Below are 15,940 nucleotides of genomic sequence, written 5' to 3'. Positions count from 1 at the left end.
ATATTGGTAATATAATCAAACAATCATTAAAATATTCATAAAAGGTTGATAAACATTGCTATAAGTTGTTAAACTGTCAATAGAAAATATCAGAACATTCTCTTTCATTTCGCAGAACAACTAAAAACTCTTATCTAACAAGCAAGCAGAGAAAACTGGTTATGACACTGAAGTAAAGATGTTACTAGGAAACAGCATAGAAATTTTATTTAAAAAACCCCACAGACAAGTGGTGAGCAGAAAAACTATTTTAACCCCTACAAGAAAGTCCGACGATCATATTGAGCAGGAAAAGGACCTCTACCTGGTGTGGATCCGCCTATGGCATGCCAGGCCAGAGGAATGAGTGAATCCTTTGCCACACTCAGTGCAAGTGTAGGGCTTCTCGCCAGTGTGAACATGTCGGTGGGTCAGCAAGTCCGACGACCGACTGAACCTCTTGTTGCACTCAGGGCAGGTAAAAGGTTTCTCCCCAGTGTGGACCCGCTGGTGGGACTTCAGGTTAGACGATTGGGCGAACCCCTTGCCGCACTCGGGGCAGCTGAAGGGCCTCTCCCCGCTGTGAATCCGCTGGTGGTACTTCAGGCTAGAGGACTGGGTGAACCCCTTGCCACACTCACTACAAGTGAAAGGCCTCTCCCCAGTATGGAGACGCCGATGGGTTATCAGGTGGGATAACTGGGCACATCCCCAACCACATTCAGGGCAGGTGAAGGGCCTCTCCCCAGTGTGGATCCGTTGGTGGGTCTTCAGTCCAGAGGAATCAGTGAAGCCCTTGCCACACTCAGGGCAGGTGAAGGGCCGCTCGCCAGTGTGGACCTGCCGGTGGATCTTCAGGGTAGAGAAATGGGTGAAGCCCTTGTCACACTCGGGGCAGGTAAAAGGCCTCTCACCAGTGTGAATCCGCCGGTGGATCTTCAGAGTAGAGGAGTGAGTAAAGCCCTTGGCGCACTCAGGGCAGCTGAAGGGCCTTTCGCCAGTGTGGATCCGCTGATGGAGTTTCAGGCTAGAGGACTGGGTGAAGCCCTTTCCGCACTCAGTGCAAGTGAACAGCCGCTCCCTGGTGCTAACCTGCTGTCCAGCACTCATTTTGGAAGGAAGAGTGGATCTCTTCACTCACAGCAGCTGAGTGACCAGGGTTCAGTTAGGATGTGGTCTAATGCACCAAATCATCAGTGAAAAGAACACGGCATTTGCTTCAACTACATCCAGGTAAAGTCCAGCTAATCCTGAAGCACAAATTTCAGTCTGAGACGGAAAATTGTTTTTCAAACATCAACAGCGATCAATCACTTTTAACTCCTTCAGCGATGTGGAAAATAAATTATTTGACATCACTCCTGTTTAGTTCATCAAAGCCTCTCAGAGGATGTGCTTGTGTTTCTCTCGGTGGCTCTCCCTGCGCAACTGGCCAAATTTCATTGCAGACTCAGTGGTCCTTAACACTCTTATTTGGGCATGTGAATCTCACTCCCTGGCCGGTCACACTGTGGCTTGTCATCTCTTCTCAGAAATAAAGCACGCAAGCATCTCCTCTTCGCTGACATGGCTGGCGTTAATGTTGCCTATGGCCACCATCCACAACTCATCTGCTTTTATCACCCTGCAAAACAAGTGTACCCATGTCGTTATTCAGAGAAAGGTGGCAAGGTAGAACCTCAGTCAGAAAGTTGGGACATTATAGGTGTTATTTAAGCCAAGAACTTCGTTGAATCAGAAAGGTAATGAGAGTTTTGTAAAGGGTCCCAACCTGAAACGTTGTCCTTGGATGTGACCTGACCCACCAACTCCCTGAGGTTTCCCACTCTTCACTCAAAATTCCAGCATCTGCATTTTTTGTGTTCTGGTAGAGAGGGTTTTATTTACTGGGAATTAAATTTAGTTCATTGTCTTTTTTTAATCTCAGTCCCAACTGAAACTCTTTCCTCAAGAATGTGGAGGTCGGCAAGGTCTGGAAAGCCAACCAGCTCCAAATCCATCCGCCTGCATTTCTCAATTCACTTGGCTGACTGACAAGGAGAGTGCAACTAACGAGGAAGTCTGCAGACACTGAGGTCACGCACCATCCAAAGGACTTAGGCCCGAAATGACGGTAATAATCTTTACCTCCTATGGACACTGCAAGACCGGCTGAGTTCCTCCAGCATTTCTGTGTGTTTTTATGACCAACATTTCCAGTCTGGCCCTTTGCTCAGGTATCAGCAAAAACAGACAGGCATCAGAATAAAAAGGTGGAGGTGGGGAAGGTGCCAAACCAAGACCTTTTGTAAATGGATCTTCTATTCCATCTGGGCCCTCTCCAATCAGACAACATTTTCACTCCTATCAGAGAGTTACTCTTTCCCCTACATCTCAGTGGTTTTTCTCTTCTATCTTTCCATCTGTTGTCCGCTGCCATTTCTGCAAACTCTGCATGATCCCACCACTAGAAACACACTCCCCCCCCTCCTCCCCACCTTCCGCCCGTGACTCCCTTGTCCACACTTTCCTCCCCACTAATTACCCCCTTGTTACCTACTCCATGACTGCAGGCGCCCCCACCCCCTCCCACACCACCACTCAGGATGCCAAACAGTCCTTCCAAGTGAAGCAACATTTCACTTGTGAATCTGCATCTGGTGCTCCCGCAGTGGTCTCCTCTACTTCGGAGAGACTGGCCACAGACTAGGAGATCACTTTGTTGAGCACCTCAACTCTGTCTGCCACAACAGCGTGGATCTCCCAGTGCTGACCTATTTCAATTCCCAGTCTCATTCCCTTGCTGACATGTCTTTCCTCTACCAGACTGAAACCACCTACAAATTGGAGGAATAACACCATATCTTCCATCTGGGTACCCTCCAATTAGATGGTATTAACATCAATTTCTCCAGTTTCCATTAACCCCTCCTTCTTCCTTGTCACCTTTCTCCCAGCTCTGTCTCCTTTCCAAAACCAATTATCACCTCTTCTCCTATCATATCCAATTAAGACCTTTTGCTGACTGACTCCTCTCCCGTCATCCTTCAGCCTTTATTCTGACCCCTTCCTGTTCTTTGCTTATTCCTTGAAGGAATAAGATGAGAGGCATTAATCGTGTGGAGAGTCAGCGACCAGAGCTGAAATGGTGCCTTAAGAGGACACAGGTTTAAGATGCTGGGGAGTAGGTACAGAGGGGATGGCGGGGTACTTTAAAAAAAAAACGCAGAGAGTGGTGGGTGCGTGGAATGGCTGCCAGCAACTTTGGTGAAGGTGTTAATTTTAGGGTCTTATTAGAGACATTTGCTTTTGGTTCATGGAGCTTTTAAAAAATAGAGACCTATTTTTAAGCCTTGTAATTTCTAAGATGGGGTCACGTTTGGCACAATTTTGTGGGCATGGGTTTTCCATGTTTGTAAGGGCTCAGGTGCGAAAGATTGGTAATATACTGGATCCGCCTTTGGCCGCTGCGAGACCGGCTGAGTTCCTCCAGTGTTTCTGTCCGTCCCCTGGGTTTGCCGACTTTACTTCAAACGCTGACCAAGTCCCCAGGGCCGAAGCGTTGCTGCCCTTTCACTTATGTCCGCCTCTTTACAGAATGCCCCTGTTCCTGAACCCCCCTCTATCAGCCGCACACTCGGCGCTCGGGGCCTTCTAGCGGCCGCGCCCGCCGGGTGAGCACTTCCTACCCGGGCCGAGCCGTCCACCAGGCTGGGTCTCCCACCTACTGGCGCCGCGGGCGATTCCCACGGAGAAGCGGGGCAACCAATGACCGATATTAGACGGCGGCGCGGCTGCGATCTCCGCTTGCCACCGGCTGGAGAACGACGTCATCACACAGACCCGTCCCGCTTTGAATCGTCACTGCCGGCGTAAAACGCCCACTTCCCACCGGTTGGAGAGTGACGCGTCATCCCGCAGCCCCGCCCTCTAATCCGCCCCGCTCTGTGACGACTCAGCCGGCGTGAGGCGCCTGCGTCCTTCGCTGCTTAGCTGGTTTAGGGCGCTTTCTTCGCGGAGAGGCTTCTGGGAACGACGAGCTGCCATTGCGTTCTCGAGCGGTGAGGAGGGCTGTCGCAATTAACTCATCCACGTGATCTTCACCACTGGACAGATCCAATGACCCTTAGTGCAACAGAGTCTACAGCATAGAACAGGCCCTTCGGCCCCTCTCGGGCAGACTCGACAAGTTGACATTTGTCTGCATTTGGTCTCAATCCGTCTCAACCCTTCCTGTCCAGTAATTTGCCCAAATGTTTTTTCAATGTTGTTGTTATTGTGCCACCTTCTACTGTTCTCTCACGCAACCCACTCCAGAATCGGACCCCCCTGTGAATGAGAATGTACCCGCCAGGGTCCCTCAAATCTCTCTCCTTAAACATATTCTCTTGTTCTTGAACCATCTATCCTAGGGGCGTAAGTCCGTGAGCATTCACTTTATCCTTGCCCCTCGTGATTTTATATAACTCTACAAGATCACTTCACAGCCACCCTCATTCTAAAGACTAAACAGACAATAGTAGGCCATTCGGGCCTTTGAACCAGCACCGCCATTCATTGCTGATCAGTTCCCCGTTCCTGCCTTGACTCAGCTATCTTTAAAAGCTCTATCTAACTCTTTCTTAAAAGCATCCAGAGAATTGGCCTCCACTGCCTTTTGAGACAGAGTGTTCCACAGATCCACAACTGATGGGTGAAAATGTTTTTCCTCAACTCTTCTAAATAGCCTACCCCTTATTTTTGAACTCTGGTTCTGGACTCCTCCAAACATCGGGAACATGTTCCCTGCCTCTAGCATGTCCAATCCTTTAATAATCATATGTTTCAATCAGATCCTCTCTCATTCTCCTAAATTCTAGTGTATTCAAGCCCAGTTGCTCCAATTTTTCAACATAATGACAGTCCTGCTATCCTGAGAATTAACCTCGTGCACCTACACTACACTCTCTCAATAGCAAAAATGTCCTTCCTCAAACCTGGAGACCAAAACTGCACACAATTCTCCAGGTGTGATCTCAGCAGGGCCCTGTACAACTGCAGAAGGACCCCTTTGTTCCTGTACTCAACTCCCCTTGTTATGAAGGTCTTCACTGCCTGCAGTACCTGCATGCTTCCTTTCAGTGAATGATGAACAAGGACATTGAGATCTCAATTTACTTCCCCTTTTCCTAACTTGAGACCTTTCAGGTAGTAATCTGCCTTCCTGTTCTTGGCACCAAAGTGGATAACATCACATTTATCCATATTAAACTACATCTGCCATGCATCTGCCCACTCACCCTGTATTCTCATAACAATAACATCCTCCTCACATTTCACACTGCCACCCAACTTTGTGTCTTCTGCAAATTTTCTAACATTATTGTTAATCCCTTTATTTAAATCATTAATGTCTTTTGTAAATAACTGCAGTCTCAGCACCGAGCCTTGTAGTACCCAACTCATCACTGTCTGCCATCCTGAAAGGTGCTCCCTACTCTGTTTCCTGTCTGCCAAACAATTTTTTTATCTGTAAGAACTCTACAACAAATATCATGTGCTCTAATTTTGCCCACTAATCTCCCATGTTGGATCTTATCAAAGGTTTTCTGAAAGTCCAGGTGTACTACATCCACTGGCTCCCCCTTGTCCAGTTTCATTGTTACATCCTCAAAAAATTCCAGAAGATAGTCAAGTATGACTTCCTCTTTGTAAATCCATGCTGACTCAGACTGATGCTGTTACTGCTATCCAAATGTGCCACTATTTCATCTTCTTCTCCACTGATGTCAGGCTGACTGGTCTATAATTCCCTGTTTTCTCTCTCCCTCCTTAAAATGTGGGACAACATTAGCTATCCTCCAATCCACATGATCTGATCCTAATTTATAGAACATTGGAAAACCATTACCAATGTGTCCATGATGTCTAGTGCCACCTCCTTAAGTACCCTGGGATACAGACCATCAGCCTCCAGTCCCATCAGTCTACCAACACCAGTCTACTAAAAGTACCTAAATTTAAAACCATGAAAGAAAAAAAGAGGAAGAAATGGAGGAAGAAACTGAGATTGAACAGGACACTCCTCTAACATTTGGAATGGCTACCAAAAGGATTGGAAAGCAGTCAATGGATATTAACAAAACTTTAAAAATGTGGGCCAAAGAAACTAAAAAGAAACGATTCAGTTTTGGACTCACTACCACAATTAGAATAACATTTGACTGCATTGGAAGCCAATGGCATCTTAGTGAACAATAGGCTGGATAAACTTGAACAACAAAATGAAGATTTCTTTGATTGTTGTTGACAGAAAGTTAAAAGCTCGAGTATTTACATTAGAAGGACAGTCGTCAAAATAATCTTTGGTCTGGAGGGGGATGTTTAAAAGGATAAACCACGGTTAAATTTTTTTATGAAGTTACTTTCTGGTTTGGAGTCAAAGTGGTTGGAAATGACTGTGCTGGAAAGAGCACACTTCTTATCTCTAAAGAATGCTTCAGAATATTTTAGAGCAGTTATATTACACTTTCATCATTATCAAAAAAGGAGCTAATCTTGTTATCAGTGTTTGATGTATTTGTTTGGTTTTATTATAGGGAATAAAATTATGTGTTTAATTAGGTGCAGTAACAAATATATTAAACATCCCCGCCAGAATATTGAGTTCAGGTGTATCTCATCCTTTTTGTATAGGTCATAGATCCTAATAATCCAAGTATTTAAAACCCTGTTCCCTGTATCAGTCTCCTAGCCACACATTCATCTGCTTAATTCTGCTATTCTTGCCTTCATTTGCGCATGGCACAGGCAGCAATCCTGGGATCTCTACCCTGGAGGTCCTGCTTCTCAATTTTCTTCCTAACACCCTGCATTCTTCTTTCAGGACCCCTTCTCTTTTTCTCTCCATGTCATTGGTACCAACGTGTACCAAAACTTCAGGAGAACATCAGATGATGCTGTAGGGTCAACATGCAAGAACCTGACTCCCTTGGTAAAATAGTTATAAAAGTGTTAATTCAGCAATTTTTAAAATTAATTAAAAATGCCTCCAAAGAAAAGATGAACTATCTACAGCTGTATCTGGAGCCTGACAAGAGGAAAAGAGGAGATTTAAGGCCTATCTCGGTGGTGAAACTTGGAGCTAGTGCTTGGGCTGCTCACCAACTGAGTGATCCTTTTGAAGGGCTCTCTACCGGCGTCTCCCATCCACAACAAGGGAGAGATGGCGTTGGAGGACAACCCAGAACTGACTCTGCACACGTGAGAAGTTGCACGTGCGCAGTATGGTGAAACACAAAACATTATTGGGAGTAAGGCAGCAAAGTGTCGAGAAGTCAGGGACCTCTACCTCAGCACCAGATGATGAAAAGTTGGGCTCCAGAGGACTGAAGAGGAAGAACAGGTAGAGGAGGTAATTGAAGAAATTAAAATGTAGATTTAACCACAATTATAATGCATTTTAATGAAGGGGAAATGAAAGGATTGAAGACAGAAATTAAAGGGAAAATTAAGAGTTAGGAGAGGTTGGAGGAAATGGATGAGAAAATTACAAGAGTACAGGATGACTTGCAACATGTTGAAGACAGGGTATCGACTCTGGAAAAGACAGCTACTGGTTTAATTACAGTGCATCAAAATAGATGTATCTAGACAAAGTACATGTATTGGAGAATTTCAGCAGAAGAAATAATATAAAATAGTAGGCCTTGCAGAAGGAAAAGAAGGTCCTGATGCAATTTGCTTTTTTCCTTGTTTTGGGAGAGGAAAATTTCAAATGAAGTTGGAAGAGCTCACAGGGCTCTGACCAAAACCATTTCCAAATCAAATTCTTGCACTATCAAGACGAGAGAGGTTTTAAGTTTTGCTGTGAGAGGCCCACTGCCATGGGATAGAAACAGAATTTTATTCTATCCCAATCTGGGAGAAGGAAAGGATTCAACCCAGCTAAGAAAGCTCTTTTTAATAAAGTTTTTAAATTTGTTCTTCATTACCATGCAACTTTGAAGATTTTTGGGCCTGAAGAATAAACTAGTTTCTTTCTAACTTGGCTCAAGCAGAAGAATTTGCTTGGAGAGTCCCTAGAGTGCAGCTTCAAAATGTTGTTGTATCTGATGAGATGAACTATTTCTATTTTTTTCCAATTTCATTATTATTGGGAAAGGGGAAGTTTGTGAAATGAAAGAAATTAAAATAACAATTATTCTTTATTTCTGTTCTTCCTTTTTGATTTCCTAGAATTTCCATTAATTGTAGGTACTAATTAATTAAAGTTTATGTATTAAATCAGTGAGGTGACAAAAGACAAAGGAGGAAAAACCCAACACCCAACCCCAACCAATCAATTTTCCCCTGCAACCGTGTCTGCCTTTCCCGCATCGGACTTGTCAGCCACAAACGAGCCTGCAGCTGACGTGGACATTTCCCCTCCATAAACCTTCGTCCGCGAAGCCAAGCCAAAGAATGTATTAAATGTACCGGGGGAGTTGGGAGGAGTAGGAGTGCTGATCACTGTGGGTTGTGTATTTTTGTGACTTGTCACAACCCGTAAAATGGAGGAGGGGGAGGTTGTCTTGTATATTTAAACAACACTTATGGGGGGGGGGGGGGTTCTTTTATATGAATATAGTTATTGGATTATATATTCTTTGTATCTTCATACTATCTTTTCTTGGGTTGCTGAGGAGATTCGTACTGACACAATGAATTAATCAATGGAATTAGGAGGAGACTTGTGGAGGGAGGTGATGGAGGGAGGTTGATTAATTTTATCAAGGTAATGAACTTTGTAATTTGGAATGATAATGGATTAAACGGGCTGTAAAAAGGAAGAAAATGTTAACGTTGAGCCCCTTCACAGCTCCCCCACGGGCCTCACAAAATGAAGGACAAATGCAATGATCCAGCAGGCTGCACGAGGCCTGCAGTGCTGCCCTCCAATTGTCCAAAACCAAAAGAGCTTAACTGGCCTATCAGGGAAAGCAGATCACAAATACACCAATTTGTGCTGAGAGGGTTTTGACCACGCCCCTCAGCTTGAGCATAAAACCAGGGCTGTGAGCCCAATAAAGCTCAGTGTTAACTCCACTCAACTGGGGTTTGTGCCATTCTTTCTGGGAACAATGTGTTCTTTCTGAGCTAACCTGCACACAGCTATAACCTCTCTTGTGCTATAGGCTCGGCAGAGCCATTGCTTGTAGCAGTCAGCTACAAACATATTAAGAAAATGGGAGTTGATGTGGCTTTTCTCCAAGAAACACATTTCACTGAAAAACATTTGAAATTAAAAAGGGATTGGATTGGATATGTAATGTCTTCTTTATTTAACAAGAGATGTGGCAATTTTGATAAAAAAAGAATCTTCCAATTAAAAATTCAAAATGTTGTGATAGACCCAGTAGGGAGATATGCAATGGTACACTGCCAGATATTTTCTCTTAAATTTGTATGCTACAAATACTGAAGATGTGAAGTTTATTCAAGAAACATCTCTCAATCTAGCAGAAGCACATGAGGATTTTAATTGTTGTTAATCCATTGTTAGATAGATGTACTCGAGTAGCAATGAGAAAAAAAGCAGCTAAAACTATACTGGTTTTAATGAGAGATTTGAATTTAATTGATGTATGGAGGAGGATTCATCCTGGAGTGAAAGGTATTCATTTTATTTGAATAGCTGCAATTTTTATTCTAGAATTGATTTACTATTGATCTCAGCACAAATACAAGCTCGGATTCTTGAAGCTGATTATAAAGCAAGGATTTTATATGAACATTCACCTTTATTAATAACGATGGAAATGCCTAATAAGGAAAGGACGATTTTTAGGTGGAGGTTGAATTGTTTATTATTTTGAAAAGATTTTTGAGAATTTGTTCGAAAACAAATTTTGTGATACAGATTTGAACTTGGTAAATGATAAGTTTATTATATGGTGTGGCAGCTCGCCCACACAACCAGCAAACTGGCTCACGGAGTCATGGGCAAGTCCGCAGCAGATCTGACAGAGCTCTGGGTGTGGGGCAAGCCCACAGCCTAGCAGCTGATGTCATAAAGGTCCCAAGAGTCACAAACATCATCAGGTTCCAAGGGATTTAAATGTGTGTGAGAGTTCTATTAAAGTCAGTTGGTTCAACTCACTTTCAATTCTGTGGTTCTTTCACTTATTGCGAGCCTAGCGCAATGAAATTAGTGACCCCAACGGTCCAAACAGCATTTGGACCCAATGATGACTTTCTGGATCTTGCAGCCACAGGTATGTTTTGAAAAAACACTGGATTTGGTCTTCCATAAAATTCAAAAGAGTAATTATTTGAGAGAAAGGTAGAATTAAAACGCCAATGTTCTTTGTAACAGAAATTTCAGGAAAATTTAAAGACAAAATAACAGGAGCAGGATCAGATATCACTATTCTTTAATATACACATGATTTGATCAGTGAAATCAATTGATTATCTATTAAAAATAAAATCAATTTGCATATAGTTATGATGCTCATTTGAAATGTGAAATGTTAATGTCTGTTTCTGTGTACCTAAACTAAAAACCCCACAATCTATACCTTTTTAAGATTTTTTAATCATAATTTTATTAACTCAATTTGTAACATCATTAAAACTTTAAACCTTTAATATCAATTCATTAGTAATTAAAAACATAAGGCTTCTTAATCTATAAAAATCCACATTTAACTTTCTAAGCTCAGTAACATGAACACTAAATCTTATATAACCATATAACAATTACACCACAGAAACAGGCCATTTGGCCCATCTAGTCTGCACTGAATTAAGTACTGTCCTCTAGTCCCACCTACATGCACCCTGCCCATAACCTTCCATTTCCCTCCCATCCATATATCTATCCAATTTTTCCTTAAATTACAAAATGGACCCTGCTGCCTACTTCACCCGGAATCCCATTCAACACAGTCATCACTCTCTGAGAAAAAAAGTTCCCCCCTCATGTTACTTCTAAACTTTTGCCCCTTAACTCATGACCTCTTGTTTCAATCTCTCCTACGCTCAATGGAAAGAAAGCCTATCCACATCAACTCTATCTATCCCTCTCATAATTTTAAGTACCTCTATCAAATCCCCTCTCAACCTTCTATGCTCCAAAGAATAAAGACCCAATTTGCTCAATCATTACTTGTAATCTAGATGCTGAAACCCAGGTAACACTTTTGTAAATCTTCTCTGCACTCTCTCTACTTTGTTGATATCCTTCCTTTAATTCGGTGACCAGAGCTGCACACAGTACTTAAAGCCTCACCAATGCCTTGTACAATCTCAACATCAGTTCCCAACTCCTGTATACTAAGCATTAATTGATAAAGGCCAGCATAACCAAAGCCTTTTTCACCACCCTATCCACATGAGATTCTACCTTTAGGGAATAATGAAGCATTATTCCTAGATCATTTTGCTCCTCTGCATTCCTCAATGCCCTCTCATTTACTACATATGTCCTGTTTTGATTATTCTTAGCAAAATGAAGCACTTCATACTTCTCAGCATTAAACTCTATCTGCCATCTCTCAGCCCACTCTTCTAATCAGTCCAAATCTATCTGCAATCTTTGAAAACCTTCTTCATTATCCACAATTCCACCTATTTTAGTATATCTGCATATTTACTAATCCAATTTATGACCCCATCATTCAGATCATTAATGTATATGACAAATGTTGAGCCCAGAGGACACCAAAACCCAGATATTCCTAAGACAAATGGTTAAACAAAAGTTGCTTTTAATTATCTTTAAACATGAAAACAGAGGAGTCACGGGATGGAGTAGTGGCTGGACGGTGAACTCCAGCCCTCTCCAGAAAAGTCGGGAAAAACAAGAGAAAATACAAAGGCACAGAAATAAAAGTTAAAGAAAAGTGAGTATAAAGGTGGAAAGAAGATGGCGACAAAAAAAGAAAAATCAAAATCAACGGTAAGAAGAGAAGAAGAGACGACAACGGAGGAAGAAGGAGAAGGCCTTACCTGTCCGAAGAGGCCCGCTGTGGAGAGAGAAGCCCGCTTCCTCAGGTCGGTAGAAATAGGACTACAAAAATGGCTCGCTGAGCCGAGTAAAAGTGCGCAACCGCACATGAAAAAAAACACACCGACGGGAGTCGATCTCCACAGCCGGCAACGACAGCTGCAGAACACCTGCAGCAAGAAGAGACCACAGAAGACAATGGAAACAAGAAAGAAGAGAAGAAAAGGGCAACAAAGAAACAACAGATGGCCAACCCAGAGGAAGAAGAAGAGGAAGAGTACAGTGAAATAGAAGAAGAAGGGAAAGGCAAGATAAAGGATATACTTTCTCTTGTTAGAGGATACATGGAGTCATTTAAAGAATGGCAAACACAGGAATTTAATGATTTAAGAAGAAGAATAAACAACACAGAAGAGAAAATGAATAAAATAGATATGACCTTAACAGAAATGGGAAAGAAAATGGACAAGATGGAAGAGCGGGCAGTAGCAGCAGAAATGGAGGTAGAAGACTTAAAAAAGAAATTGGAGGAATCTAATAAAAAAACTAAAGAGACACAAGAACTACTAGCTAAAAAAATAGATATAATGGAAAATTATAACAGAAGAAATAACATAAAGATAGTGGGCCTTAAGGAAGATGAAGAAGGCAAGAATATGAGGGAGTTTATAAAAGATTGGATCCCTAAGACCCTAGGATGTCCAGAACTACAGCAAGAAATGGAAATAGAAAGGGCACATAGAGCATTGGCCTCTAAACCACAACCACAACAAAAACCAAGATCTATTTTAGTAAAATTCCTAAGATATACTACAAGAGAAAAGGTACTGGAGAAGACAATGGAAAAAGTAAGAGAGGGCAACAAACCACTGGAGTATAAAGGGCAAAAAATCTTCATTTATCCAGATATAAGTTTTGAACTCCTAAAGAAGAAAAAAGAGTTCAATACAGCAAAGGCGATTTTATGGAAGAAAGGGTATAAATTTATACTAAAGCATCCAGCGGTATTGAAAATATTTATTCCAGGACAACAAAACAGACTATTCTTGGATCCAGAAGAAGCACGAAAATTTGCAGAACAATTACAAAAATAGACTGAAGGATGAAGACGGGTAATGAGAGTAAAAATGATCGCGATTGATATGTATGTGGGTAAAGACAAAAATAGACTGAGGGATGAAGACGGGTAATGAGAGTAAAAATGATCATGATTGATATGTATGCGGGTAAAGAGGTATAAGAGTGAATAGAGACAAGGTGCATACGTGAATGCATCTGTACTGAGAGGAAAATATAGATAGTATAGACAAGAATTAATAAGGGAAGGTAATGGAATAGAGAGAATAAGGAGGGAATTAAAAGAGTGACCTTTGTTACATATGAAAAGTGAAATCTTTTCTGGGGGGGCTGGGTGGGGGGAAATAGCGGTCACTGCAAAATCAGTTGACGCTTGCGAGTGGATTCGCAAATCCAAATGGAGAGGGGAGATGTGGTTGTCCGACAAGGGATAAAGGACAACTCAGGAGGGGAAGGGGAGATTGGGGATAAAGAAGATATAAATAGGAGAATAAGGAAAATGTTGGATGTTGTAGGAATGTTGTCTTATAAAGGGTTGAAAATAAGAAAACAGAAATGGAAAAGGAGGAAAGGTAATGATGGAAAAACGGAAAGAGAAGATAAACAAAATATAAAATGGCTATGCTGAACTATATGACTTTAAATATTAATGGAATACATAACCAAATTAAAAGGAAGAAACTACTAAATTTACTGAAAAAGGAAAAAATTGATATAGCATTCGTCCAAGAAACACACTTAACTGAATTGGAGCACAAGAAATTAAAGAGAGATTGGGTAGGACATGTAACAGCAGCATCGTATAATTCAAAAGCAAGAGGAGTGGCTATATTAATTAGTAAAAATGTGCCATTTAAAATAGAAGAGGAAATAATAGATCCAGCAAGGAGATATGTTATGATAAAATGTCAGATATATTCGGAGTTTTGGAATCTACTTAATGTATATTCACCTAACGAAGAAGATCAAAAGTTTATGCAAGATATCTTTTTGAAGGTAGCTAATACGCAAGGGAACATACTAATAGGAGGGGATTTCAACCTGAATTTGGATCCAAATATGGATAAAACGGGGAAAAAAATTAACAGGAACCAAAGTAACCAAATGTATAATTAAATCAATGCAAGAAATGAAACTTTTGGATATATGGAGGAAACAAAACCCAAAAGAAACTACTTTTATAGTAGTACTCATACTACTCGGCTAGACATAAAACATACTCAAGAATAGACCTATTTTTGTTATCAGCTAGTATGCAGGATAGAGTAAGAAAAACAGAATATAAAGCGAGAATGCTATCGGACCATTCACCCTTAATATTGACAGTAAAGCTAGAGGACATCCCTCCAAGAATGTATAGATGGAGATTAAACCCCATGCTACTTAAAAGACAGGATTTTAGAGAATTTATTGAAAAACAATTAAAAATGTATTTTGAAGTAAATACGGAATCAGTGGAAGATAAGTTTATACTATGGGACGCAATGAAAGCATTCATTAGAGGGCAAATAATAAGTTATGTAACCAAGATGAAGAAGGACTATAATTAGGAAACAGAGCAGTTGGAAAGGGAAATAGTAAACATAGAAAAAAAATTAGCAATGAAGGAAGATACAACTAATTGGCGGATAAAAAAGTAAAATATGAAACATTACAAACATATAAGGTAGAGAAGAATATAATGAAGACAAAACAGAAATATTATGAACTAGGTGAAAAAACGCACAAAATCCTAGCATGGCAGCTTAAGACAGAACAAGCTAAGAAAATGGTATTGGCATCAAGGAAAAAAGACAAACAAATTACATATAATCCAAAAGAAATAATAAAAAAATTACCAAATAATAAGACACCAGGAGAGGATGGATTTCCAATAGAATTCTACAAAACATTTAAAGACTTATTAATACCGCCCCTCCTGGATGTAATCAACCAGATTGATGAAACACAAAGCTAACCAGATTCATGTAAAACAGCAATAATTACAGTAATACTAAAACAAGGGAAAGATCCACTCTCACCAGCGTCATATAGACCAATATCTTTGCTAAACACAGATTATAAGATAATAGCTAAACTATTAGCAAACAGATTAGCAGAACAGGTACCAAAAATGGTAAATTTAGACCAAACTGGATTTATCAAAAAAAGACGCACAACAGACAATATTTGTAAATTTACTAACTTAATTCATGCAGTAGAAGGAAATAAAGCACCTACAGTAGCAGTTGCTTTAGACGCAGAGAAGGCCTTCGACAGAGTAGAATGGAATTATTTGTTCAAAGTATTGCAAAAATTCAGTTTACCGGAGAAGTATATTAATTGGATTAAAGCATTATATAAGGGACCGTTAGCAAAAGTGACAGTAAATGGACATGTATCAAAGCAATTTAACTTAAGCAGGTCAACGCGGCAGGGATGCCCACTATCACCTTTATTGTTTGCGCTAGCTATAGAACCACTAGCAGAATTGATAAGAATAGATAATAATATAAAAGGAATAAAAATAAAAGACAGGGAATATAAAATCAGTCTATTTGCGGATGATGTTATAGTGTACTTAACAGAACCAGAATATCAATAAAAGAATTATATAAGAAATTGAAGGAATATGGAGAAGTGTCGGGTTACAAGATAAACGTAAATAAAAGTGAAGCAATGCCTATGAATAATGCGGATTTCTCAAAATTTAAGAAGGAATCTCCATTCAGATGGCAAATGCAGGCAATAAGATACCTAGGTGTACAAATAAACAAAAATCTAGGCCAATTATATAAACTCAATTACAATCCACTAATGAAAAAAATTACAGGACGATTTAGAGCATTGGAAAGATCTACCACTAACACTGATAGGAAGGATAAACTGTATTAAAATGAACATTTTTCCAAGGATATTATACTTATTTCAGGCATTGCCAATACAACTGACAGA

At 40.7% G+C, this 15,940-nt stretch overlaps 1 protein-coding gene and 1 pseudogene across 7 annotated transcripts in view; one reads left to right on the top strand and one right to left on the bottom strand.

The window, feature by feature from the left end:
• Window positions 1–15,940, bottom strand: part of LOC138750036 (zinc finger protein 721-like) — a 52,304-nt pseudogene that overhangs the window by 17,093 nt on the left and 19,271 nt on the right.
• The window catches only part of LOC138750035 (C-type lectin domain family 4 member A-like), a 97,767-nt gene continuing 91,905 nt past the window's right edge, over window positions 10,079–15,940 (top strand). For all 7 annotated transcript variants that reach the window (XM_069912200.1, XM_069912199.1, XM_069912196.1 and 4 more), the window contains exon 1: window positions 10,079–10,193. The gene's annotated coding sequence lies outside the window, so the exon portion shown is untranslated. The remainder of the gene's footprint in view (window positions 10,194–15,940) is intronic.

Source organism: Narcine bancroftii, chromosome 14 (genome assembly GCF_036971445.1).
Source record: "Narcine bancroftii isolate sNarBan1 chromosome 14, sNarBan1.hap1, whole genome shotgun sequence".
Taxonomy (NCBI): Eukaryota; Metazoa; Chordata; class Chondrichthyes; order Torpediniformes; family Narcinidae; genus Narcine; species Narcine bancroftii.
Note: the sequence above shows the minus strand (reverse complement) of the source record. Positions and strands in the feature narration are given on the sequence as shown.